At 41.2% G+C, this 27,561-nt stretch overlaps 2 long non-coding RNA genes across 3 annotated transcripts; one reads left to right on the top strand and one right to left on the bottom strand.

The window, feature by feature from the left end:
- Positions 1-151: 151 nt before the first annotated feature.
- Positions 152-13,264, bottom strand: LOC111925281 (uncharacterized). The gene is made up of 2 exons (XR_002862155.2): positions 12,906-13,264; positions 152-396 (listed from the first exon to the last, which is right to left on the bottom strand). It is a non-coding gene; the product is annotated as an uncharacterized LOC111925281 (long non-coding RNA).
- Positions 11,118-27,561, top strand: LOC111946134 (uncharacterized). Of its 2 annotated transcripts, XR_015288556.1 has the most exons (4): positions 11,118-11,553; positions 15,412-15,557; positions 24,608-24,734; positions 26,567-27,561. It is a non-coding gene; the product is annotated as an uncharacterized LOC111946134 (long non-coding RNA). The 2 variants fall into 2 exon arrangements; XR_015288557.1 differs by lacking the exon at positions 15,412-15,557.

The following is a 27,561-nucleotide window of genomic DNA, read 5'->3' as shown; positions in this document are numbered from 1 at the left end:
ACTCTAAGAACAATTTACAGTGATTAACTCCTGTGTAAATGTCCACATTGTACCTTTCTACCATCAGGCAAATGGTGTTCCTAATACATGAAACAGCTGATTCCACCTTGATTTAGAAAGGTTTTAGAGAAAACTTAGAGAATGCGAAGACTTGTATAAAATAGCTGTTATTTTATTTGGTGGTCCAACTTCTGACCTGTTTTACTCCTCATACTGTTGCCATTGTTACCTTCCATTGGAGTAATATGGAACACATGTATCAGGACATACAGAAGAGAACAGTGCACATTCCTTCCCCCAGGAAACTTGGTTCAGAACCAGTTGGTTCTGGTTATCCAAGGTTGTGCTCTCCTTAGGCATTGATGGTGCATGAATTGCAGAAAGCACTCAGCATGCCTGAAAAACAAATTATTTTGACTTAGGTGTCTTCCATACAGTTTGAGTGCTCTCGTCCCAGGCTTTAGCTGTGAAGGAAGGGTGGTTGTGACACTGGGCTTTGTGCTAGAACATAAAGTAAAGAAAACACTCCCATTTTCATTACCCAGAAAGAAGGATTCTCGCTTCTCCCTCCTAACTGCTACTCAGATTTTAGAAGAAAAGGCTAGCACATTTTTTGGCACAGAAACACTTCCAGATTGTGTCTTATTTCTTTGAACTATGCAGGCTAAGATAATGATATAAGGATAATTATATTTCATGCTTCAAACTGAAGTTGATAGGAGAGAAATATCCTTCTGTGTGGAACTTCTACATCATGTTTAAAACATCTGTTATTAGCTGAAGCCAGAAAGACCTATGCATGCACTTAATGAATATATTTAAAGAACAGAGAACACAACCAGCATAAAAAAAAAAAAAGCCTTTTTCTCCTTATATTAGCCAATATGATATTTCTGTTGCATCAACAGTGAAATTGCCAATGATATATCCCATGCTGATCATGAGTATACCAGAAAAGTAATTCACTAGCAGCTTCAAAACATGCAGTTTCCAGAAAAAGATAACAGTAAAATTATCTTTATGCAAAAAGACACAAAAGTTCTTACCACACGGAAAAAAAAAAAAAAGCTTCAAGATAAGTAGAGAATGCTTCTTTAGAAAGAAACTCACCAAAAAGCAAAGAAAGCCCATTAATTTAGTCTGCTCCTCTCATCATTCAGCTCCAAGTGCAGTAGAGATTAGGTCTAGAAATCAACAGGCTGTTTCCTGAGGGCTGCTAAGCTCCGTCACTGAGAGAGGTAAGGCTGTCTATAACTTCTCTCCAGCCCCTGTCACTACTCAGGAAGATGAGTAGTGATGTATTGAAGGATGCTTCAAAATGAGTTATTAGATAGAAGGTTGCAAAGGGCCTGGATTGCCCTTCTTTTAGATTTTGCCCATTTTAAGACCATACTGAGTGAACATAGATGATGCAAATAAAAAAAATAAGAATAAGGAAACTTGGAACCTAGAAGAAGACTTCTTCTGAGGATCTTTTTTGCTGGGAGGGGAGCTGGAGCAGGAGCACTCAAAAAATGCCACAATAAGCAGTGAGATGTATTTGGCATTTGGATATCTGCTGCAACATGAAGCAGCAGGACTTCTGTGAGACAACTGGCGGGACAAGTCTAGCAAAATGCCTTGTGAAATAAATGAAAGCCATCTTCTGAAATGAGGAATGGTGGTGGATTGAGACTTAGTGATCCTTCCTCTTTTATAGTTTAACCTATAAGCTCTAGGTGAAGATGCCTTCATGAGAGGGAACTAGAATGTAATGGAAATTCCTCTGGAACCAAATTAATTCCTCAGGAGGAGGAGGAGGAGGAGGAGGAGGAGGAGGAGGAGGAGGAGGAGGAGGAGGAGGAGGAGGAGGAGTAGTAAAAGAAGAAAGAAGAAAGAAGAAAGAAGAAAGAAGAAAGAAGAAAGAAGAAAGAAGAAAGAAAAAAGAAGAAAGAAGAAAGAAGAAAGAAGAAAGAAGAAAGAAGAAAGAAGAAAGAAGAAAGAAGAAGAAAGAAGAAAGAAGAAAGAAGAAAGAAGAAAGAAGAAAGAAGAAAGAAGAAAGAAGAAAGAAGAAAGAAGAAAGAAGAAAAAGAAGAAAGAAGAAAGATGAAGAAGAAAGAAGAAGAAGAAGGAAGAAGAAGAAGAAGGAAGAAGAAGAAGAAGAAGAAGGAAGAAGAAGAAGAAGAAGAAGAAGAAGAAGAAGAAGAAGAAGAAGAAGAAGAAGAAGAAGAAGAAGAAGAAGAAGAAGAAGAAGAAGAAGGAATTCCTTTGTTGCCTTCATTTATCCTTCAGAGCAGATTTTGTAAAATTCTAGAAATTTTGCTCTTCTAGCCCATTAAAGAATGATTGAAAAACTCCTTATCTTTTTCTTTTCAGGCACTCACTGTTTTTGATGCTTTACATTTGAATCACTGTGAGGTCCTGAAGGTGTGACAAATATATCAATAAATAAAAAGCTGTAACTCTGGAGTTGGTTCCAAATTTGTGATTTGTAGTAAGGGACAGAATATCAAGATCACCGAAGTCTGGTAAGGATAACTCTTTCACACTATTAGGGTAAAAAAGGACTGCAGAACATAAAGTGGTGCCATTTGGAAAGGAGCTGGGGCAGCATCTGACAGGATATTTGACAAAGCAGTTTGTTTGTATGTCTCTTGCTGTACACAACACGAAGCTGAGCACTGGCAGAAACTCTCTGAGTGAAAGGATGTTATTAGGTCCCCCTTGCCTCTGCGATTGGCAACGTGACTGTAGCTGACTGATTAGTGAAATTGCTGATCATAATTTTTAGTCTTGAAATTGTGGGGCTGTGGTTTTTGTTTTGTTTTGCATTGTTGTTAGAGAGCAGGATAATAATTCATGAAGAGACCATATAGGCTACAATAAAAAAAACCCCATAAAACATAAACCTTTGCAAAGCAGTTGGTATTCAGTTCTCCAACCAACAGAATTTAGAATAAAAGGTTGCTAACATTTTGGCAGTGTTTTCCTCAGGCTTTCTCTTGTATTTGTGCCAAATATCTCACAAGGCTCAGATTTGATTAAAATGGCAATGCTCTCTGCTACTTGAATGTAATTAGAGCCATTCATTACAGCTTTAGTTGACAGTTTGGCAACCTGTACATTTTTCTGAATATGGACAGCATTCCATGGAAACAGTTCAAGGGAAGAGTGCAAGAAGAGGGTCCTCCCTTGAACTGCAGCAAATGGAAGGCTGTCTATGTTTAGAGAAGTTTACAGGTTTCCAAACTGTCAATCGAAGATGCAAGGAAGAGCTCTAATTAGATTAACCTAGCAGAGCACTGCAATTTTTGTCAGCCAGCTCCTCTGCGCCCCTGCTGTGTAGTTATCACATATGCTACAGGACCATTAAGTATTTCTATTGCAAGTCACTCTATTTTGCTGCTATTAACCCCAGCCTTAGAACACTGTAGGATGGAAAGTAAATCAAGAAAATGTGTTTGCCTATGAAAATCTTCTCTTCAAGACAGCTTTTTGCAGAATTTAGAAGGCTTTAAATCTGCTTGAATTTCCCACTCTTTCTAGTATGAGTAAAGCAAAATGACACCAACAAGGTCAGAGAGGTCCTGAGCTTCTTTCAGGTTACTAATGAATCCTATCTTTCGGTTCAAAATAGTAAGTCAACTATTGTTGTATTCATTTTGCATTTTTCTGTGCTGTGTCCTGAAACTGAAAAAAAATATATCAAGAGATGTCATTTAAAGCATTTCCCAAATCATCTGAAAACATGAACCTTGTTAATTCCAATCAACTTTTCTTAAGATTAAAATAGGAATGTGTTAGCCCAAAATCTGACAAGAACAGCTCTTTGTTTTCCCTGTGGCTCATCACTGTTAAAAGGGAGAAGCAAGACTGAAGATTAATGGATGGGGAAATGTGTAGTTCAGTTTTGCATTGCTTGTTGCTGGGCTACTTTGCTGTGCAAAGTGGGGGATGATAGCCTCGTTGCCCTTTTGGTTTCATGGCAAACTGAACACTGAGGCTTTGCAGGAAAGAGGGTGTGTCTGGATGAAAAATGGTTTCAAAGTTTGAAAGTCTTGAGATCATTTGTTTATTTACATAATTATACACAAAGCCCAGTTCCTCTCAGCAGCAATAAGAACATGCAGACCACGAGCTTTTGCCAAAGTCTCCCACCAGACAGTTTAGCCATGTGCCAGAGAAACATCTGTCTCTTTCTGCCTCAATTCCTTTATCCTCTGACATTTAACTGCTTTCCTCATTCCCAGCCTTGTTAGATGTCCCTGAATCCAGAATCTCAAAAAACCTGTTAGCTCTGGGTGGAGCCATGGCTTTGGGCTGGACACTTAGAATTGCTTTTATTCTGCTCTGCAAAAGTTGAAGAGCTGTCACAGCTCAGGACATGGAAGACACCAGGAAGCTGTTACCTTCCTGATCCTGAAAACTCCCCTTTCCTTCCAGATCCTCTGAACATCCCTGACTTAGCTCATGTAATTGCTTTTACAATACCTGTGATGATCCTTGCTGTAGTTGCTTGCTTTGTCCATTCTATTGAATTTCCCTTAATCCTTGTGTAATTTTATACTGTGTTAAATACATTAGGTAAGAAATCAAGTCAAGTCTAACAACATCCTTACTGTCACAAGCGTAATTACAAATGTTTAACTATTTATGTGGCATTCTCCCTTTCCAACTTTTCAACTCATCATTTGAAAATCCATTTTATTCCTTTCCCATTCTTGTTGGAACCTCCCTCTGTGTGATCCTCTTTCTTTCCCACACAGAATGTAAATAACAGCTTTCAGATGCTGTTGTTTGGCTTGGCAGAGGGCCTCATAGGCAATACCTGCTCAAGTGATTTTAACTCATGAACTGGGATTTTACTAGCAGGCCAACTGTACTTGGTGCCTACCTCTGTACAGAAGAGTCACAGCTGTGTTACATTCTCCCATGGGTGTTTTAAAGTCCTGCTTCTCATGGGAGTGCAGTGAATACATGAAAATGCTGGAGGGTCCTCTATGCCTTAGAAATATTTTTATGCAGTTCTATCTGAAATTTTCTCAAAAATGTATATGCATGTAGATGTAAGAAGGCCCTCATGTCACCTAAGAAGCATCCTAAGCTTCATGTATTCCACAAACATTAATATCTGTATTGAATAAGAAAGAGAATTTGAAACAAATGTAGATAAGTTTATGTAAGTAATGTAAGTACACAATTTGACTCTGAGACTATATAAAGTTGACTGAAAGCAAAATAAAATGTTCTTTAGAGAGCTGTGTGGTTAGCTTTGTTTCTAGCAGTTTTCTAGTAACTCATTTGTGGTCAGCTCCTCTGTATTGTAGTCTGAAGACAACTTAGATATAGAGATGGTCACAAATGGCCTTCAAAATTCATTCCCCATGTGGCTAGGATACTCAGCACTATTTCTTTCACCTGATGCATGGGAGTTGTTGTGGCCAAATGTGATGCACAAGACTCCACAATTCACACTTCAGCTTATCTGAAACTACTATAATTCATGAGTGATATTACGTTCATATTGCATAGTTGGTCCCTAGCATTAGAATCACAAAATGGTTTTTGTTGGAAGGGACACCTTTTTCCCCAAGATGTTGCTATCTTGGCTTCTGGGCTCAGCCATGCCCTGTGGTGGGGCCGCTGGAGCCATCTGGAATGGGCTGTGTCCAACTGGAATCAGCCTGGCCACTCCTCACGGAGGCTCCTCTGCAGAACCCACTGCCAGCGCCCATGCACAGCAACCCATATTCATTTCTAGACAGCTGAAAAAAGCCATAAGCTGGCCTGGAATCACCTTTTTCAGAACACATATAAGGCAGATGTAATGGTACTACTTTGTTGGCCTCCTTTCTCCTCGTTCCTGGTTGTTTTCATCCCTGATGCAATCCAATTCTACCACAGAAACTCTCCCGCTGTCTGTGCATTTGATCTGCTTTCACTGATGTTGATACGTGAATTGAAATTCAGCTGAGTTTCTCAGTCCGGAGTACCTTTCATTTATCTGGGGTGGCCTCAGGGGTACATGGTGTGTTCCAGCTATATCTCTCAGTTCAGTCTTTTCTGCCTTTGAACTTAAGCTCATGATGAGACTGATGGCCGGATTATGTTTATACATCAACAGCTTTCTCTAGGGACAAGCCATTTTTTCCTGGGCCAAGCTCCTCAGAACTAAACTAGTGTGCTTATTTTGGCTGCTCAGGTTCCCTTTTGTCACCACCATCTCTCACATGGTTACTGAGGCATACTGTTAAGTTAGACCCTTTGGGGTACTTTTTCTCTCGAGTTCCTCAGGACCACAAAGGTGGGACATTTGTAAATATCCTTCTGTGCACAGAGTCTCTGATTGGCTTGTCAGCGTATCTTGCTCCCAGACATCTGCACAGAGGAAGAAAGGATGCTTTGACAAGTTGGTTGGTCTTCTGGGCCTCCCTGGCATCTTGCTACATGTCAGAGTGCTTTTCCTGGTCATTGCCAGACAGTGGAAGACACTTCCATCTGTTTCCAGAGTTACCTACCTGAATAGCTCCTGACGTGATCTACTCTGCTGCACTTTGGCTACTCTGGAAGGTGTGTTGGGCAGTGATCTTACATGACAAGGTGCCTTGGGGCCCTTCTTAGGGATTTGCTACATTTGTTGGTCAGGAATGTACCAGTGATATCCATATAAAATCAGAACTCACTAATGTCAGGTCATGTTAGGGTTACATGACTCATACATTTATATATGCAATGTACATAATTCTCTTATAACAGATTTTAAAATAAACAGGGAAGAAAACTCAGGGTTAATCCATTAAAAATTACATCAGAAAGGTTGCTTTTCCCCCCTCTTTCTTCACTGTAGTAGCTTGACCTTGCTGGGATGCCAGGTGCCCACCAAAACACTCTATCAGTCCCTGTTCTCAGCTGGACAGGGGACAGAAAATACAATGGAAAATGACTCATAGGTTGAGATAAGGCAGTTTACCTAAGCAAAAGTGGAAGTTGGGGTGCACACAAGCAAAGAGAAAAAAATAAAAGTTTTATCCTCTATTTCTCACCAGCAAATGATGTCTGGCTACCTCCTGGGAAGCAAGGCTTCAGCACTTGGAGTGGCTGCTCCATAAGGCAAAAATTGTAAATAAGGAATGATTCCCCTTCCTTATTTTTCATTTAGCTTTTATATCTGAGCTGATGTCCTATGGTATGGAACATCCATTTGGTTAGTTTGGGTCAGCTGGCCTAGATGTCTCTCTTCCCAGGGTCAGCCTCCTGATGGAGGGGGAAGGTTGCAGAGCTCTGGGGCTGTGCCAGCCCTGCTCAACAGTGGCCAAAGCACAGGTGAGTTATCAGCACCATCCACTGAAAGGGTTACCCCATTCAGACCTTCATATAGCCTCTACCTTAGTGAAACACAATAACTTTTAGACCAAGATTCTTGAAGGTGTTCTTCACTTTACTTCACCACGAGGCCCACTCTAGAATACCTCTTGGCCACTCTTCTTGGTTAAATTAGATACTATTTCTTTGGATCTGCAAATCACTCTCTGTTAAGCTTTCTGCACAGTTCTCCTGACTGAAAAAATTAACTCCCATCCTTTGACTTTTGTGACTTTTAGGTGCTTTTGTTTGTGAAGTAGATAGAAATCAGTATGTTAACAAACATGCTGGATGTATAAGGGAATTAAGTGCAAGTAGTAGTTTGCTTGGTTGAAACCAGATACTGTGACACTTGCTCCCACAGCAATTTGACCCTCCCCTTTAGCCTTTCTCACTTCAGCTCCCAGTATTGCAGCTGTCAGTCTCAGCTCCCCCTCTCCTCTCAACCCTGTGACCAGGGCTGTGCCTACACTCTGCATGCCAGAGCCAGCTCCAGACTCACTGCATGGTGTTAATGTGCTGCCAGCTTCCCAGAAAGGAGGTGATCCCATCACATGGCAGACGGCTGAAATTGCTTAGGCAGCTCTTGTCCTCTAAGTGATCTCCTCTGAAGTTGAAGGGTTCATATGTGGGTATCTGCAGATAGTGTTTCAATGTTGTGTGTGTAAAACGTGAGAATTGCAGTGGTTTGTAACCTAATGGGGCAAAATGTGAACATAAATACCGTGTTGTTTTAATCAGGCAATTGGCTAGATACGACTTTTAAGCCTTCTGGAATTTTGTTCTGTAAATGCTCTCTGTTCATGTTTGCTCAACTGATTTCAATCCTTCTAGATCCTATGAAATCACACAGTCCTAGAATTGTTTAGGTTGCAAAAGGCCAAGCAGCAGTCTAACACTGCCCGGCCCACAACTAAGTCGTGTGTCTAAGGGCCATATGCACATGATTTCTGAACGCTTCCAGGTACCGGGATTCCACCACTTCCCTGGCAGCCTGTTCCACCCTCTCAATGAGTAAGTTTTTCCTAATATTCAGTCTCAGCCTTCTCCAGCACAACCTGAGGCTGATCAGAATGAGGTACAAATAAATTTTGTGCATGTATTGAGCCTTATCATGAGCTGGATGCATTTGAAGCAAGGACAATTCATACCAGAACTACCTTTAAACAAAGGTAGCTGAGGCAACAAGGCCACCACTCAGCCTGTTTGACCACACAGCTACCCAGTACACTGGGTGGGCTTCCCACTGTGCTGAACTGCCCAGCACTGGGCAGGACTCTTCTGTGGACACTTACATCTTTATCTTGCAGTCCAGTCTGAGCAGTGCCTTGCTGAGCACGCCAGGATGAATTCCGGCCGAGAAACAGAGAACTGGAGCCATGCCCCTGCATGTGCTCTGGGTGAGTATTTGGTGCAGGACCTCAATAATGCTGGATATGAGATAATTATGGATATCAGCCTCTGTTTTGGTAATCCTGAGGGCTCATCACTCGTGTGACTCTGGCTTTGCTGGGATCTGTTTTACCTTGCACAGCAGTGTGCTTCCGGAGCCTGGGATCCATCCACACAACTCTCCAAAAAGAGAAGCAGGTTTTTAGTGGGTCATTTCTAATGTCCCAGCTTTGTGAAGGGAATTTTACCTAACCAGATGGGTGAGTGGCAGCACAAGGGCAAAACCTAGCAAGGTGTTGGTTGCAGTGTCAATACACACATGCTGACTGGCCACCTGGCTCCCATCTCTGGCCACACAGTGGCTGGATTCCTTTGGCAGAATCAGCTTGGTTCTTTTTCATTTACCCAAAGAAGTGTTTTATCTTTGATATCTTCATCATCCAGTCAAATGTGAATAAAAATATTCTGTTTTTTCAAAAGAGAGAAGGAAAGAGAAATGTATGAGTGGGCAGATTGTGATCATCTAAACCTTATTTCCTTAGAAACCATAAGTAATCATGGACCTCCAGAATTCTGGAAAATAAGAAAAACTCTCTGGAATGTTACAAATGAGAATATAGTATAAAGGGTAAAATATGTTCTAGGTTTAATGCTTAGGTTCAGAGCAGTAGGGCTATGAAGCCAAAGCTGAAATACATATGGGGAGGGGATTTGATTTTGATGACTAGAAGCCAAAACATGGCCATCTCAAACCAAATTTCCTTCCTTCTGTACAGTTTTCTGAGGTAGGATTTAGTGTTTTCCCCGGAGAGAAAAATTAAATGTTTTCTTGAAGAGTATTTCTAAAACTGAAGCCTACATGCTTGTGACATCAAATCACAAATGTAGTGCTATATTGCCCTGTGGGCATGGAAATTTCAAGCTCTTGAGTACACTATTATAATAAGTTTAAAATGCATTTCTTGCAAACAGTGTAATTCCTGGAGACACTTTAGTTGTACATTGGCTTGCAGATTGTTATCACAGTTATGTAAATAAAAGAAGAAAATATTTCTATTTCCAAACACCAGAATCAGGCTGACAGGCCTGTGCTCTCTTTGAGGGAGCAGCGGGGACTTCTGTTTTCCTCTGACTGTAAAAATGCCTTCCAACCCTTATGCAAAAGCATTAATCTTTGCTAGAAACAAAGCAAAGCACATATATTCATTAAAATTCCTTGAAAATTTATCTCAGTATGTTTTCAAGTAACAGTTTTGAAATAATTTCACTAAAGCAGGTTAAATTAAAAGAAAGATTTGACCTGGAAAAATAGCAATGACTTTTAGTCAGATACCCATGTCTGGCCTTGCTGTCACATTCAGGTTACGAAGCCATTGTCAGCATACTTGTCTGTTCCATGTATTTCAAGAAAACTGGGTTGTAATAAATGGCAACAATGTGTGACAACATAATGTTTAGCTCACCAAAGCTATTTCTGATGATTTGGGTTAGAAGGTAGTGAGTGAGTGGATTCCCCAGTTCATGTCTTTGCATCTTGAAAGCTCTGATTTCATTATGCTGAAGTGACTCCCCACAGACCAATATCTTGAATATCCCCTGTGAAGTTAATTTCATAGCTTTTCCTGGCTTCTTGCTTCTGCATTTGCATCTGGGTTTATTTTGCCTTCACATAGTTATGAAATTTTCTCAAATTTTTAATCTGCTTTTTCCCTTGTTAATGTTTTATTTTATTACTTCCTGGTCTTCCCAGTGGGTTGATAAGACTGATTTATCTTTTATCTGATATCCATTCATATGTCCGTGAATAATCCTGCTTCCTCCTGGTCTTTCCTTTCCATGAAAGCTCCATGTTTGAAAATATTTTCTCTTAAACTCTTTCAAATTCAACAGCATTTTTAAAATTTTCCCCATATCAATAAAGGAATAGAAAAAAAAGTCAAGGAAGATTGATTTGAGATAGATGTAGTTACATAGCTGTATATTTAACATGATGTTTTTATTAACACTACCCAACATAGTGTTTGACTTCTCTCTGACAGTCACAGTAACTTGAGTTCAGTGTATTAACAGTTTTAATCTTCCTCTCATATAACATGATGATGTCTTTATAATGGTGATTTTGATTAAGACTGGATCAATGTGAATAAATTTTCCTCATTTGATTCAAGTCATATTTCTTTCTGTAAAACCCTGGGCTTCTGTACAAAAAATCAGTAGTGTGTTTTAACTGTCTTTTTTGGCCCATGAACAGACTTCAAATGCAAAGTTTTTGATGCTTAATTCAAGAAATATAATACATTTTAAAAGACTCAGTTCTTAAAAAATGTTAGAAAGCGCAAGCTATGAATGCCTGGCTTTGCTGACCTAAGGAGAGCTAACTACACTGCTATGACGTGGTAGAAACATAAGCAAAGGTAGAAGAAACTGCTGGGATAGTGGGAAGAAGCTGGTAGCTGCTACCAGGAAGAAAAACACATGTGAAGACAGTAAAACAGACCTAGGCTGGAACCAGCAGCAAGAGAAGTAGTTTTTTTGGAGCCGTGACTGAAAGCTGAAACATTATAGACTCCTAAGAACCTTTGATAGCAGTACATGATCTCATAGTAACCTGCAGAAGGCAACTGGATAACGCTTTGGACTGGATAACAACAGTTTCTAGCCTGAATGATTTACCCATGCTAATGAAGATGGAAATGGGCTTTCACATCCAGCTCTTACAGGGTTTTCCTGTATGTTGTCTAAAATGGATTTTCATTTTATCACCGATGGCAGGAAATTACCCGGCTCATAACCAGGATGGAATAAACCTACCTAATCCAGGTATGAATTGGTATTCTTTGAAAATAATGTTTTCCCCTAGCACTAGGGAAAAACAGTCCAGTCTGATTTGTAGTACAGATTTCCTGCATGTTATTAACGTGAAATGGACTGCTGAGTAAATCTTCTAATTTGGGCTTCTGCTAGACTAAAACCATCCACTTCAAGGATTGTCCATATCACAACAGTGAAATAGATCTCATTGCTTGTTTTAAAATTCTGAATTGGGACTGGTATTTTAGACAATCCCAAAATTTGTACTGGTTCTTATGAAAAAAATACTTAAATGCCTGTCTTCATTTCCTTATCCTGGGTAGGATACTGGATATCCCGGGTGGGACTGGACTGGATTATAATTATGAATCAAAAAGACTGCTACAGGATTCCCTTGAGCAGATTTAAAAGTTCTTGCATACCCTTCCACTACGGACAGTACCTTTTCCATTCTTGCCCCAGATTTGCTGCTACAGAACCAGCAACTGATTTTCTGTGGCTTACAGGTCTTCAAAAAATCACTTAAAAGCTGTACCTTTGCTTCAGCTTCATGCATCTTTACCTCTTTCTTGCCTCTTGCTAAAACAAATAATTTGTGTTGTTATGGAAGCGCTCCCGCTCAAATTGTGTATGCATGCTGGTGATCTTCTGTGATGAGATACTGTACAACTTTACAGTGCCACACACTAAACACAGCAGCATGCAGGAGCTCACATGATGGTCATTTAATATCCATGACTCACAGTCCACAGGACTAGGATTCCAGCCAGATGGGATTTGTTCTAAGTGGCGTGAAATGACAAACAGTGCATGATATACAGCTGAGATACCAAACATGGTGGCCAAGCTTTTACAAAAACATGGCTCCTTTCCCTCTCCATTAAAAGAAGTAAAAACCAAAAAAAAATTTAAAAAAATAAATACAATAAATTCACCTAATGACTACTGAATATTATTTTTCAAAAACTTATGAAAAATTAAGTGCCGAGATAAAGAGCATGATATCTTGGCCTTTCTAGGTGGTTTCTGCGCCCTCCCTGGTTCGTGCTTGTTTTCCCTTTGTTTAATTTTTCAGTTTGAGTTTTATGTTGGAAACTGATAACTCCTCTAACTTGTGCTTGTGGTATCTCTCCCTGACTTTTTTTTTGTACGTAAAACTTCGGCTTATTTTCCCTGGCTTGATATTCAGCTGGGATGTTATACAGTTGCCGAGTGCAAGAGGGATTAGATGTTACTCTGTGATTCACCCAGTCCCCGAGGACAGCTATATAAAGATCATCCTCTTCCCCTTGGCCCCAGGGAAGCTAGGGGGCAGATTACGAGCTAGCAGAAAAGACGAAGGCACAAAGAAAAAAGCTCACCGTCTGCAAAGAGGCTCCTGGAGCACACATTCTCCTGCTCTCACGTTGTACAGAACTGGGAAAAAGTGCGCTCCACTGCTCGCCTACAGTTGGCATAGACATAGAGGGGCAGCTCAAGGGAGAGCAAAGCCACTAAAAGTTCTCTTTCCCACATTGGGACTGCTGCTTTCACAGAAGTTTCTCAAGGTTTCCTTTTCCAAGGAGAAGAAGGTGATGGGAAAGGCAGGACCCAGAGACCCTGCTGTTTACAGATGCTTTTTCCCTATGGCCTGGGAATCCTGAAATGTGATTGCCTTGTAAGGGCAGGTTATTTTCAGCCACTCCCTTCATTATGTTCCTGTTAAATCCATGGCTCAAGTGGGGCTTCTGTGCTGGAGAGATTTTGCACTGGCTCTCTGCCCAGGGATAGATTGCAGCAAGGGTAGACTCCGACAGAAATAGGTGGATATGTGTGTAGACCTCCAAGTCTTGAAACAGGAATATCACTGCTAGAGGTCAAGGTCTGAGCTTGCCAGTATTTCCCTCCTTTACTGAAGTCAGTTGATGCTCCCTTGCCAGTGCTGGCTATTTTTGTAACAGTCTCACAGTGGTGGGGATTTTCTCATTTCGGACTGTGTCACAGAAGTGACACAACTTGGGATACTTTTGACCCTCAGTTAAGAACTGCAAACTCTGCATTCTCATGTTACAATTTCTTCTAGTTTACTTGTTTACAAGTAAGAAGTACTTCAGCTTCTATAAAATATTTAATTGTATTTTTATGCGTGTTATCTGAGGCTTTAATATTTTAAAACTATTATTTTTTCCTCTAGAAACACTTTATGTCTATTCTAATTTCTCAGAAACAAAGTTTTAAAACAAAAATCAAGATTATTGGGTTGAAGTTTATTTTTCTTTTTAACAGGTATCCAACAGTTTTAGACAGCTTTTCAAAACACTTGGAATTACAGATTTAAATCCAGAAGTCTCATATCTGGTCCTTTTCCATGTTTTTTATGGAAGAACCAAGATATGATTTGAAAAAATTGAAGAAAGAAGGAACCTGAAAGCTGACAGCTATGACAACACCTGCCTCAGCTTTCTGTGTTCTGCAAGGCACATTTAGCTATATTTATCCTTCTATTTTTGCATCACCATTTTGTCCTGCATCTCATCACATGCAGCAGGGTTTTGCTGCTTCAAAGTCTTTGTCAACTGTAAAGTCGCTGCTCCATGTAGCTTGTTTGAGATTAAAAGCCCTTCCAAAATGGGGAGGTTTGGTTTTTTTTACAATAGGAGAAGTGTATTCTTCTTAATTTTTAAAAAAATTTTTATTATGAATTTTACTGCAGCACTACCTGGTATTGCCATTGGCTTTACTAAGGCTTCACTGCCTTAACTTTTGTTTTGAATGTTCATTATGTTCAAATGTGTTTTGTTTTAAAATGTGTTGCTATTCATGTTACAGAGAGCAAATTCAAAGTGCCCTGTACAAGAAGGTAATGAGATTTGTGATGATTCCCAGTTCCTTAGGGAATTATTTCAGCCTTAGATGGCACTTTGGGAGTGCTCTGTCCTTGCACAAGAAAGCTTCCCATGGTTATAAGTAGATACTTAATGTAGGGCAAGATTAAAATCCTTGGCAAAGGTTGTAATGACTTCATTGGGTCAAGGATTTTACCACAGGATAGTGAAACAAAGAAATGAACAGAAATGAACAATGTACGACACTGTCTCCCTTGTGAAGGGAGAACACTTTTGGCATGGATCTTGGACCTCAACCAAGCACTTCATCTTCTGAGTGAGAGCTATAGTGTGCATGAAAATGGATCCACACCATGCTACCTGCTGGACTTTTTGGATTGGTCTGTATTTTCTTGGCAATAATATACAAGGAAGAGAGGTGTGAGTCTGCGATAATTTCTCTTCTATTAGCAGGTGACATTGGTAAAATGTGTTTAAAAATTTGTCTGTCTGGTCTCAATTTCTTTACTGATAGGCAGTCTAAGCTATATTTGTTACAAATTGTTGGCCACTGAATCATAAGATATCTCTCAGAACACTGCAGTCACCTTTTGACAATAGCTGTTGCTTTCTATCAGTTTCCATTCAGTACTGAGCTATTCAAGAACTCATCTTGTGTCAGCTAGGTTCTGGAGGCTACTCCAGATGTTTTCTGGTACAAGTATGGGAAAAATGGACAGGATTATAATTTTCAATAAAATGTTGGGTTACAAAGAACCTAACAGACATTTTGCAGAATGGTTATCTCATCTTAACTCCCTAATGTCATATAATTTGGAGGGAAAGGAAGAAAATCTAAAAAAAAAGGAGGCATTGCTTGGGTTTGGAATACTCATTTTTCACTACCTAGCTCTATGCTTTCTTGATTTATTTTTTCCAAGGAAGAATTTGCATTGCTAATGTGTTGACTGGGGGGAGAGAATGGTATTCTGAGCCCTATCCTGTATTTTTCAGGGCTGGCAGTGCTTTCTTACTCAATCTTGTGGTACCCTACCTCCCACAGGCGTGTAGATGAAAGGCCTGAATCAAATCACCTTGCTCATGTAATTCCCAGCACTGCCTCTGTCCATCAACTGCTTGCCCACTGTTCCTTCTTTCTACTGTCCTGCACAATTTCTTCTGTCCTGTGAGAGGAATACATGCAATTGTGTAAGTCTAGTTGATGCATGTTTCACTTTGCTTTGCTTAATGGTTTCGCTGTGCTCACTTTTGTTTGCCTTCTCCTCCCTAGTGGGGGTCTCTGACTGGAGGCCATGATCAGAGGGTCATGTCTATATGTATACTGGTTTCTGGTATTGGTGTAGTCAGGATCAGAAGATCCTCTGAAAACGTGTTCTGGAGAAGATATATGACACTGCAGTGAAGCTGAAGGATCTGTTTCACACAACAAAATGTTAAAAGAGTCCAAAAGGCTTTTAAATGGGAACTATCATAGGAAACCACCTTCTCATCTACTGATTACTGAATAGTTTCTCTTGTAGAAGAATGCCCCAATGCAACTTGATATCTTTTGCATCTTTAGCTTAGCAGACAGAATTAAAAGAAAAAGACATTTCTACAATCTGCAGGAACCAAATTGTAGAATTCAGTGTCTCATTCCACTTGGACCTTGAAGGTCTTCAAAAATCATTTGAGGCAAAAGGAAAGGAAAACTTGTGATGATTGCAGACATAAAACATTACAGTTTTGTAGATCAAATTTCTAGATAGAGTCGGATTTATTTGTGTAGATAAATTTGCCAGGAGTTTGCCATATGAATGAAGAAATATGCAGCTTCAGAGATCTGGTATGAGGCTGGTGGGAGCTCACTTCAGTAAATTCTGTGTGTCCATGTGAATGCTGGTGACAGTCACATGAGTGGTGGCACTAACTTTTTTGGGAGGTGGGAGAAGGCACAGGGTGAGGGGATGCAAACAGCTTCAGAATAACACTTCCAGGAGGAGAGAAAATGACTAGTAGAAAACTCTCCTGTTGTCTGTCTGTCACTCATGAAGACTGATTAACCTCTCTGCAGCTCTGTCCTGGTCCTTTTGGTGAAAAACCCTGCTAGCTTTCTCATAGTGGCAAAAGCAATTTAAAAGGGAATCGACTTCAGAGGAACATAAACCACAGCAAAAGTGTGTCTTTAATGATATCCCCTCCATAGTTCACTGGCAGGCATTCTGCCAATCTAACTCCTCTTAATTCTATTTCTAATCAGGTCTATAGCTCACCAAAGGCTGTTTCATATCTAACAGAGGTACGTTTAACTGTTTTAATCCTTGGCTGGGGAAAAAGTCTGTTGCTATGGAAAGAGATTTTAGAAGAGACTGGAAGACATGGCACACAAGACACTGGAAGTTCAATAGTTTTTTATTGTTGTTCAAAACCACCTGTAACTTTTCTCTAAAAAAAACTTTTTCTGTTTCTCTGATTCTGCTGCATTTCTTCTGCATTTTTCTTTCTCTTCCTGGATTTCTCAGTCTCCTTTGGACTGAATTCTTTTGGGATCTTCCCTTGTGGGGACCCCTGCTTATCTTAGTTCTCTGGTTTGAAGAAAACTCCGGAGCTCGTTAGAATCTTGTTTCTCGTGTTTATTAGAAGGTCATCACAAAACTTGGCAGGTCTCTCCAGAATGGCTGCACAAGTTTAAATCACTGCAGTCTGGTACATTTCTTTCTTCTGATGGTACAACAAGGCCTTGTGGCTCATTTTGTGTTTGATAGCACAAAATGGCCCTGAAAAATGCCGCTCTTTTATCTTTATACTTATTTTTACCCAATTAACAATAGACATGTATATTATTTTTCTTAATGACCCAATGACCCATCGTCTATGTGCTGCACTGCAGCATTTTCTACCCAATCACTTACTATTACCTAAAAACCTTTAGAAGAAGAACATGAAGAAAGAAGAAGGACAAGGGACAACACCCTAAATCCCCCATCTTGTCTTCTGGTCTCTAAACTACCTTTTTCACCCAGTGACTTAAGAAAACTCTGTAATCTACACACTTACACTTTCAGCTTTTTCTATCTAACTTTAACAGTTGTTCTCATGTATCACCATGAAAACATGCTCATTAATTTCACATTATATGAAATTCAATGTTTTTCTGGATCTTAGAACTAAGTATCAGAAACAAGGCCACACACTGTATCTCAGATTCCAACACCACCATGGAAGATGAATGGAACTACACTACAGCAGCAGTGAACAGCAGTGGATTTTATAGAGACAAAGTTCAACACAGTCATAAGTATATTAACTTTCAATACAGCTGTGTTTCCTGCAATGTTTGAAAACTCAGAAAATTAGGGCCACTGTGATAGATTGGCATTTAAGAAAACAAAGAGAAACACCTAAGGAAGTTAAAACCGCTGGAGGCTGATGGGAGTTTTTCTCCTAGCCAACAGCTGGCCATTTCTAAGAATTGACAGCAGTTTTAACCATTGGAAAATGAGATCAACCTGTGAACACCACCTTAAGATCTAAGCCTGGGAATTTCTTTGTCTCTTTGTTTCCTGGCTGTGAAAGGTAACTGAGCTCCAGGCCTCCCGTTCCCCTGCCCAGGCTGTGTGGCCCCGTGGGGCGGGGGCTGGGCTGGGCCTGCTGCGGCTCCCGGCCGGGAGATGGGGCCTGCGGGGCTTGCCCCGGGCTCTGGCCGGGCCAGGCCGCTCCCTGGCTCGGCTGCAGTTTTTGCTGTGACTGAATTCACCAGAGACTGCCGAGTAAAGAAAGGAAAAAAGCTCTTGACCTGCGGCGGGCTGAGACAGTGACCACACTCTCCAGAGCAGCCATGAAGAATCTTCCATCGCAGACAACTCCAGCCGCTGCTCCAGCAGAGATCACAGAACCATCTACAAAGCCTGGGCAAGATTATAACCTTTTCATTACCCAGATGAGACTTGCAGATTAATCCTTTTATCCAGAGAAAGAAAGAGAGAGTAATCAACATATAAAGAGACTTTATAAACTATCAGAGACAGTAAAGAAAAGAATTAAGCTTCAGAAGAGTTAGAGAATAAGGAGATGTTTTAATTAAGCTGAAATATTTTTCTGTTAAAGTTATGGAGATGGACAATAATGTCCTGAAAAATCTCCTATAATTCATGACAGAGTATGTTGGGAGGAATAGTGTTCAAAGTGTAGATTTTGAGCAAAAGGTGGAGTAATTATGATACAGTGAGGTGCTGGAACAGAGTGAGGTGAAGTAATAGTTGAAGATTTGAGGCCTTGAGAGGCAATGAGAAAACTTTGGTTTCCAGGGAGGCTCACAGAGACAGATGAAGAGAACTTTTGCCTTTGAATAACTCATCCTTAAAAATGACATCCTTAGACTCATGGCCCATAACACACCTCAGAGTGATGTGAAATGGGAGGAGTAGACTGATGACAGATTTTTTTCCGGGCAGCTGGCATCAGAGAAATAGAAAGCTATAACAGAAATAGTTTTCTTGTAAAAAACTCCATAGATTAGCAGAAGAAGACTTCTGTTTCTCTACAAAGACTGATGAAAAGACTCTAACAGGAATTGGGACTGATTTAAACACCAAAGTACCAAGTTTTTTGTCTCTATGTTGTCATGTGAACAAGGGAATAGTTGGGTAGTGGGGGAGGAAGAGGTTTTCTGGAAGTTATTCTCGTTTTCTTATTCTTGTAGTTCTGGTAATAAACTTTCTTTATTCCTTTTGAGTTTTAAGCCTGTTTTGCTCTTGTTCTAATCCATATCTCATAGCAAGAAATAAGTAAGTTTTCTAGTAATTTTTTAGTTACTGCTTTAAAACCATGACAGCCACTATGCTGTTGGAATAATGGAATTATGAATAATTCTCATTTCCCAGCCGCCCTCCATCACTCTAATGAGGCAAAGGGAACACTTGGGTGTAAGGTGCCCCCTGCCCAGGAAGGCAAAGATTTCGTTTCAGATAAGCATTGTTAAAGTGAGAGGTGTGGCTCTTTAAAGCCAGGGAAGTGTGAATTCAATTCCCCTGCTTCAGGGGATGGGCCCTGTGAGCCTGGGAAATATTGCTCCACCCTGGACCCCTTATGGGGTGGCAGCCCAGGGGTTCTGATTGGCTTTGGGCCCCTGGAGTTTCTCCCTTACTCTGTCCCTATTAGTTCCCAACCTTAAACTCCACCCTGGTTCTGTCCCTCAAAACCCATCACCCTGCCTCTGTTTGGGGCTCTCTGTCTCTGGATCTAAGCTGAATTTGTTTGTGTGCTGAATAAATGGTTTCCTGAGCAGACGCCTGTCTCATTGGAGTCCCATGTTGGTCACTGGTAACTGTAGCCTGCCTGTTCATGATCCCGTGGCTGCAGAACGCAACAAATGGTGGAGAATGCAGGCATCCAGCAAGGCACCAGGAGAACAGCAGGACCGGCTCCACAGACACCCCGTCAGTCCCTGGCTGATGGCTTGGGAACCATCCAACTTAGAGACACCCGCCTTAGAAATGAGGACTTAAGAATACCTGGCAGGAGGGCCAGGTTGAGAGTGCCTCAGAGGCATGGGGAAAAAAAGGGCTTACGGAGGTGGGGGAGCTGAGAGACCAGACACTGGGACAAACACCTAACATCACCCATCGAGACGTATTATGGACGGTTTTACTTTTCTTATACATGGGAAGGACTTTTATGGACAATATGAACAATACGGATGATATGGGCACTATGCCTCTTCCTGTGGACTGTTTTTTGGCTTCTGTGAAGTCCTTTATTTTGTGTATACCTCCCCATATCTTCCCCTCTCATCTGTTCCTAAAGGCAGAACAAAAGGTGAAAAATGCCAAGATGGCTCGGGGCTGCTGCCAGCTCCCCATCACCCATGTGTGTCTCTGCCACCCCATCCCCCGTTTTCCTGAATGCGGGCAAGGGATGGAGAATGTGCAGAGTGATGTGGATCTGCTGCTGTCTGCCCACCATCTTGTGTTCTCCTTCACCCCCCTGCCTTTCCATATTCCCTGTTACCTGTCTGGGAAAGTCCGTCCTGGACCTCCCTCCTTCCTACAGATGGTGCTGGCCACGTAGTCTGGGATCCCTTTTTCCCACCTTACTCCTTCTCTTCCGGTCCCTAAGCCTTCCCTTCCCCCAGTAACTCCTGCTCCAGTTCCACCCCTTTCTCCAGATGCTCCACCTCTGGCAGCTGTGCCTTTTCCATCGTGGGTAACACCCGCTCCAGGAAAGTCAAAGCTGTAACCTGAGCTCCAAAGGCTGGTGTTTCATCAGGACCATGTGGAGTGGCAACACCCATGGCATCAGTGCTGGAGTCAAGGCTGAACACTATGAGCTCTGCCCCTCATAAGAGGAGATCAAAGAACTGCACCCGTCCAAAAAGAAAAGCAAGAACTGGAAGAGACTGAACTAAAAAACCTTCATGTTTTTATTAACTACCGCCACTGCTTAATTTGCCCAGATGTTTGTCTGAGATCTAAGTGTTTGTTTCTAATTTTGTTTGTGCTTGTTTGCTTAATGTGTTTTGTTGTTGGGTGCTAGTGTTTTTAGTGTCCCACAGAGCAAGGTGGGTGCTTTGTGGGGGTGGGCGGTTGGATTTTTTATGGTATAAGTTTTAGAAACATTCTAAGCTCCTAATCAAATTCTAATTTAAAAAAGGGGGCAGTTGTGAAGTGCTCCCCACCCAGGGAGGCAAAGATTTAGTTTCAGATAAGCATTGTTAAAGTGAGAGGTGTGGCTTTAAAGCCAGTGAATGGAATTAATTCCATCCCTCTGCCTCAGGAGATGTGAGCCTGGGAAGAAGCTCCATCCTTGACCCCTCATGGGGTGGCAACCCAGGGGTTCTGATTAGGTTTGAGCCTCTGGGGTTTCTCCCTTACTCTGTCCCTATTAGTTCCCAACCTTAAACTCCACCCTGGTTCTGTCCCACAAAACCCATCACCCTGCCTCTGTTTGGGGCTCTCTATCTCTGGTTCTAGGCTGAGTTTGTTTATGGCTTGAATAAATGGTTTCCTGAGCAAAAGCTTGTCTCATTGGAGTCCCATGTTGGTCACTGGTAACTGTAGCCTGCCTGGACATGATCCTGCAGCTGCTGGGAAAACACAGCCTCTGAAAAGCAGCTATATATGTCTCTGTATGTATTGCCTCTTTTGAGGGCAAACGTACCTCTTTCAAAGTTAGGCTGAAGTTTGATCAAATATGGTTTGATCAATTAATATTTCGGTGAGGGTGAGTATTTCACAAGTATTTTTCATTACTTTGTAACTCAGATCTCCAGTAGAATTCCTGTCTGAGTTGCTGGATCCCTGGCAAAGGAGATAACTCATCACTCAGGTTCATGGGAGATCCACATGGCATGCATATTGCCAAATTTTGGGTTCCTTAGTAGAGTCTGAGGTTCCCCAAAACTATAAGTCTGAAGGCTCTTGGAGGAAGGAGACTCTGAAAGCTGCAAGGTTCCCCATCACAGAAGGTCCTGAAAATCCTGGAGTTGGCCTCCAAGGACTGTAGCTGGAGCACTCTCATGAAGTTATCACAGTATCATGAAATTATCATAGACCTATGAATCACATATGCTGGCCAGAGCCTATAGAAAGGGGTCTCCAAACATAGATTTTGTGTTGGAATAAGATTAATATGTATCTAGTGGTGACTAGATAAAGATAATTTTGAAAACCAGGCCATTCACAAATGCACTGATATGACTTCATGTGCCTTATAAAATTTCCTTGCTAAGAGAACCCCCTCTATTTTTAGCTTGTGTGGCTGGTCATAATCCTGTCTGCAATTCTTCCTGAGCAGCAACTTTCAGTGAGGTTGAAGAGTAATGTAAATAACTAGAGTTTCAGGAGTCAGGGCTGTGCTGTGGAACACATTCCATCTAGATCAAACCTGACTTGTACTGAAGGAGAATCGATGACAGTCTTGTCAAGGAAAAACAATTCTCACAATTTTTCAGAGACTTGCTGAAACTACATTTGGAAAACAGCAATCAAGGTATTCAGTCTTCATCCTCTTATTTGCAGAGATGGTTTCTTTACTATGTCATAGCTATATGAAATTAGTATATGGGGCTTGCACAATTGTCCTGCTCCTGGAAAGGTCGCACTGGGCTGGCTTGCATAGCATGAGGAACAAATTTCAGGGATTCACTGAAGGACCTCTACTTGAAGAAAATTTGTAAGTATTATCACACTGGGGACAGTCTTCTATAAGGAACTGGATCTGAGGTTATAAGGAGAGAGGTGCCTTTGAGTCTTTGAATTCCAAAGGATCTTATGGCCATCTAGAATGCTTATAGTAATATAGGGCACCAATCAGGCAGAAATAAGGTTGTATATTTCCTGTATGAACTTTTTGTTATTCCTAATAATAGCAGCTTCTAGCACTGTAATTCTGTTCACTTCTCACAGTTTGGGTCCCTCAAACTCCTGTATTATATGCTTTAACCCTTCAGTTTTTAATTTGGTGCCTTATTTTTTTCCCAAATATTCACATCCATATACTGACAGAGCTTGCACAAGACTAAATCAAGCCAAAAGAAAACATCTGGAGATGTCAAAATGTGGATGAATGGAAGTCTCAGCTGGATTGTTCCATACAGTTTTGGATACCATACTTCAGAAATATGTGGTCCAAATGGATGTACTCTGCAGAGATTAAAAAGAATAACTGGAAACTGTGATCAGCAAGGAAAACAAAAGCAGAATTAGGTTTATTTAGTCTGAAAAAGAGAACTCCAAAGGAAGGCAGAAGAAATATTCCTTAGGTATGCAAGCGCTTGCTGGGAAATAATAGCTTGTTGTCAGAGCATTCACAGTGCGTAAGACAAAAGATAATGGATCCAAACTGCAGTAAAGGAGATTCATGGTCAAATCAAGGGGTAAAGTATGAAAGGGTACCCTAGCACTGAATTATATTGCCTGAGAAAGCTGTAAATATCCATCATTAAGGGAGATAGTTGCTGTTGTTTCAGGCAAGTATTTCTCAGTTATGTCTAGACGTGGGTTAAAAGGAGAAAGTAAGCTGACTTCTGAGAATGCTTCCAGCCATATTTTTTTATAATATGTTTTGGAAGCAAGGAAGGAGGAAAGTAGTAGAGTTTGGAGGTGAAACCTGAAGAAACATCCAAAGATTATGCTCTTTCACATTATTCTTTAATTGGCAAATACCACATATAAAAAATAAAGGAATTATTTGTATCTTCCCTGATACATGAAGATTTCAAAAACTAGCTGTCTGCTCTTCTGTTTTGACAAATGTGATGAATTGATAGCCCTGTTACTATCTCTCTCCTTGCTCTGTTATGGAAAGAGCAATTGAAAAAAATTATAATACTTATCTTTTAGTAGTTTTACGTATTAAGGCTCAGGTAGTGTTATCAGCCCTGCAATGGACTCTCACTCTGATCTTGTGCAAGATTCAAAACTTTTTTAATGCTCTTCTGCCTTACAAATGAGGCATAAGCTATTCAATACAGACAGTTTTATCTATGTGTTTCAAGAAAATATAAAATATTAGTATATTACATTTTAAATATCCCATAAAACATCTTTTTTTCTGTTTTTGCTTTTTCTAATAGAGCTTTTACAACCAGTACATAAAGATTAATGTAAAGATTAACTAGAGTGATTATCATGTCATAGGTATTTTTTCCTCTTAACTTGCTTTCTTATGAAATGGTACTTATGCAATACCTTCCTTCCTTCCTTCCTTCCTTCCTTCCTTCCTTCCTTCCTCCCTCCCTCCCTCCCTCCCTCCCTCCCTCCCTCCCTCCCTTCCTCCCTTCCTCCCTTCCTCCCTTCCTCCCTTCCTCCCTTCCTTCCTTCCTTCCTTCCTTCCTTCCTTCCTTCCTTCCTTCCTTCCTTCCTTCCTTCCTTCCTTCCTTCCTTCCTTCCTTCCTTCCTTCCTTCCTTCCTTCCTTCCTTCCTTCCTTCCTTCCTTCCTTCCTTCCTTCCTTCCTTCCTTCCTTCCTTCCTTCCTTCCTTCCTTCCTTCCTTCCTTCCTTCCTCCCTCCCTCCCTACCTCCCTACCTCCCTACCTCCCTACCTCCCTACCTCCCTACATCCTGCTAAATTTTATCATGCTTGTTTTAAAAATCTATTGCAACTCAAAGCCTTTAATGCTCCTCCTAACCTCCCTTAAGAGTTTGTTTGTTGCTGGCTATTCTGGATGTAAGGAAAGCAAATGTCACATTGGGTGGCTGCCTCTTCTCTTGGGCATGGCCCCTGCAGATTGGTGCTAACCATTATTTGCCTGTTTTTCAGGTGTTCTGGGGCAAAAGGATGAGACAGGAAACATCTGAGTCTGACACTCCTGTGGCATGGATCACACTGGAACAGCTGGGGCTTCTTATTTTGCTGGGTAACCCCTGGCTCAGGCCAAACTTCCATGGTACTTTTTCATCTCTCCTGTTGTATATGTCCTAGAAAAATTGTGTCGGGGTCCTGAGTGCATTAATGAGCCTTAGCTGCTCTTATCAAACTCCCATAGGGCATCCACCCACATGTTCTGCTCAGGGGTCCACTGCAGCTCAGTCTCTGCTGAGTTCTGCTGTAGCTCCAGCTGTGTTTCAGTCACACCTGGCCATGGCCCCTGCTCCTAGCTTGACATGGGACCTGTCTTGCCTGCTGATCATGAGAATGTGTTTGACTCTGGCTACTCCTGTCAGGCCTGGCTTGACCCTGACTTGGTGATTTGTATATAAATGTCACTACAAAATGCTTGGGACTACATGAAGCCTCACTCCTCAAAGGTGCAAGGCTGTGGCTTGTCTTAAAAGGACTGAGGTGTTTCCACAATCTGACTTCTCTGTCCCTTCTGAGAAGAAAATTAGCCCCAAAATTAGATCAAGAAAAGCACTGTTATTTTGGTCAGCCTGTGCACATGGATTTTCTCTAATCCCTCATTCTTGCCCATTCAAAAAATCTTGGCTAAAATCAGATGTCTACCTGCACATACTGGTTTTTACACATATGGGGTGGCACACTGCAGCTAAGGCATGGCTTGTTATTGCTAACCCCTTCCCCAAGGAATGGAACTATCTTGACAGGACATAGTGGGACTTGCAGTCCTTGAATTTCAATTACAGGTGGGGGAAGAGAGAGAGGGAAGGAGAGCTGGGTGTTGTTGCTGTCTGCTTCCCTGTGCACAGCACATATTTCTGCATGGGTTTCCAGCAGCAGTTATTGATGATCACATCAGCAGTAATGTCCCTTGATGCTTCCAATCCTTCTTAAGGAGTCCAGGGATGGTAGTACTGCATGGAAATGCACCTGAAAGCAGGAAGGAATACAGGTGACAGGTGACTAGAGAGCAGAAGAACTGCTCTGTGGAGAAGTTCTATGCAGCCTAGCACTTTTTCTCTAATGAGCCAGCAGCACATCCCTGCAGAACTCAGGAACTGCCCATTTCTGGAGTGACTTCTCCCTTGTTGCGTCCTTCCTTCTTATCTCCAGCAGTCCCTGGGCTAGAGACTTACTGGTCAAGAATCCAAGCTCTGTCTGAAGACTCCCAATGGACATGACCATCATGTATGTGCTTTGGGGCAACCTAATTTCAGCCTTCCAATACCTGAAGGAAGCCTACAAGAAAGATGGAGAGGCACCTTTTACATAAGCATTTAGTGATAGGACATGGGGGAATGGTTTTAAACTGAAAGAGTGTAGATTTAGATTAGATTTTAGGAAGAAATTTGTTATTTATTGTGAGGGTGATGAGGCACTGGAACAGGTTGCCCAGAGAAGTTGTGAAGGCCAGGTTAGATGGAGCTCTGAGCAACCTGGTCTAGTGGAAGGTGTCCTTGCCCATGGCAGGGGTGTTGAAACTAGATGATATTTAATGTCCATTCTAAACCAGGCCATTTTATGATTCTATGATTCTGTGTTCAGAGTCTCTCAGAGAAGTTTATTATGCCTGCCTAGCACAGGGTAACACCAACACGCATGATTTCAATATGCATTGTGCAAACCTATCCTCTCTATTTTATTCTTCCATACAAGGTCTTCCCTTCTAGAGATCTATCTAGGCCTGCCAGGGTATATGAAGAAAAATACAGTTTTACCAAATCTCCAAGTCTATAAGTCCCCTCAGAGCCTGAGGCTTCTTCCATTCTGTGAGGGTTTTGCTGGTAAGGTTTGGGTTGTCTGTTTTGCTGGGCTTTGTGTTCTAACATGGGAAAGGAAGAACCTTTTCAGCTGATATATGTTGATTCATTTCTTTTTCAGGGTGGACAAGAAATAACACATTACCTTTTGCCTAGCTAATTTATTCCTGGAACAAGTAATCTTCCATGGCTGACAGAGGATAACTTGACCTCACTTCTGAATTGCCAGCTGTGACTTGTGCAGCTACACATGCAGTGGGTAGAAGTCCAGCTTCCTTGTTTCACTTTTCCATGAACTTCCCAGTCTAGGAACTCTGATTCCTGTAGTTTTCCCACTGGAATACCACAGAAGATTATCTGACTTAGCATACTTCTGTAGATAAAACTAGATCCAGACCAACAGCTCTTTTGAGCTGGCTGAAGCTAGGTCACATCTTTAAAGCTATTAGATATATGGCTAGATGGGCTGACTTGGTTATTTACCTTTATATATATGGATTATATGGATTTACAAATTCTTTATTATTTTATTTATTATTTTTATTTAATGTATGGTGTCTGAAGATTTTCCAGAAAAGCCACTGTTATCCTCATTTGTACGCTCCATTCTTCCAGTAAAACCCTACCAGATGACAGTGGAGAAAGGAGGAATTTTCTGAGGTTATTTCCTGCTATCTGGAGATAGGCAAGAAGTTCCATTATATTGTTTCTATAAGATCTGCATTCCCAGTCACAGGAATTGCTTGTGTGACTGTTAAGCCCTTTGTGGATTCAGATAAGAAGGACAGTGGTTCTCTGGAACAGATGTGGTGTTTAGGATGACATAACAAGTGCTACCAACACTCTCAGTGTGTGACTGAACAACTTTTGCGTGTCATCCTTCTTGGCACCCACAGAGATGGAGGATGAGGTTTACTATTTAACAGCTGTTGGTGACCTTCTTTGCTCACCAATTTGGAGTCAATGATGCTCTAATACACTTGTTTACCTGGCAGCTGACATTCTAGAGGCAAAACAAAGTTTGGTCAGTCCCCTGGTCTGGATTCCAGTGTCTTAATAAAATGTTTCTTCATTGGCCTGTATTCTGTTCTGGTCAATAAAGCCCCATGGACTTTG

Source organism: Cyanistes caeruleus, chromosome 1, assembly GCF_971803275.1.
Source record: "Cyanistes caeruleus chromosome 1, bCyaCae1.hap1.1, whole genome shotgun sequence".
In the NCBI taxonomy this organism is placed as follows: domain Eukaryota; kingdom Metazoa; phylum Chordata; class Aves; order Passeriformes; family Paridae; genus Cyanistes; species Cyanistes caeruleus.
This window is presented reverse-complemented; position numbering and strand designations above follow the sequence as displayed.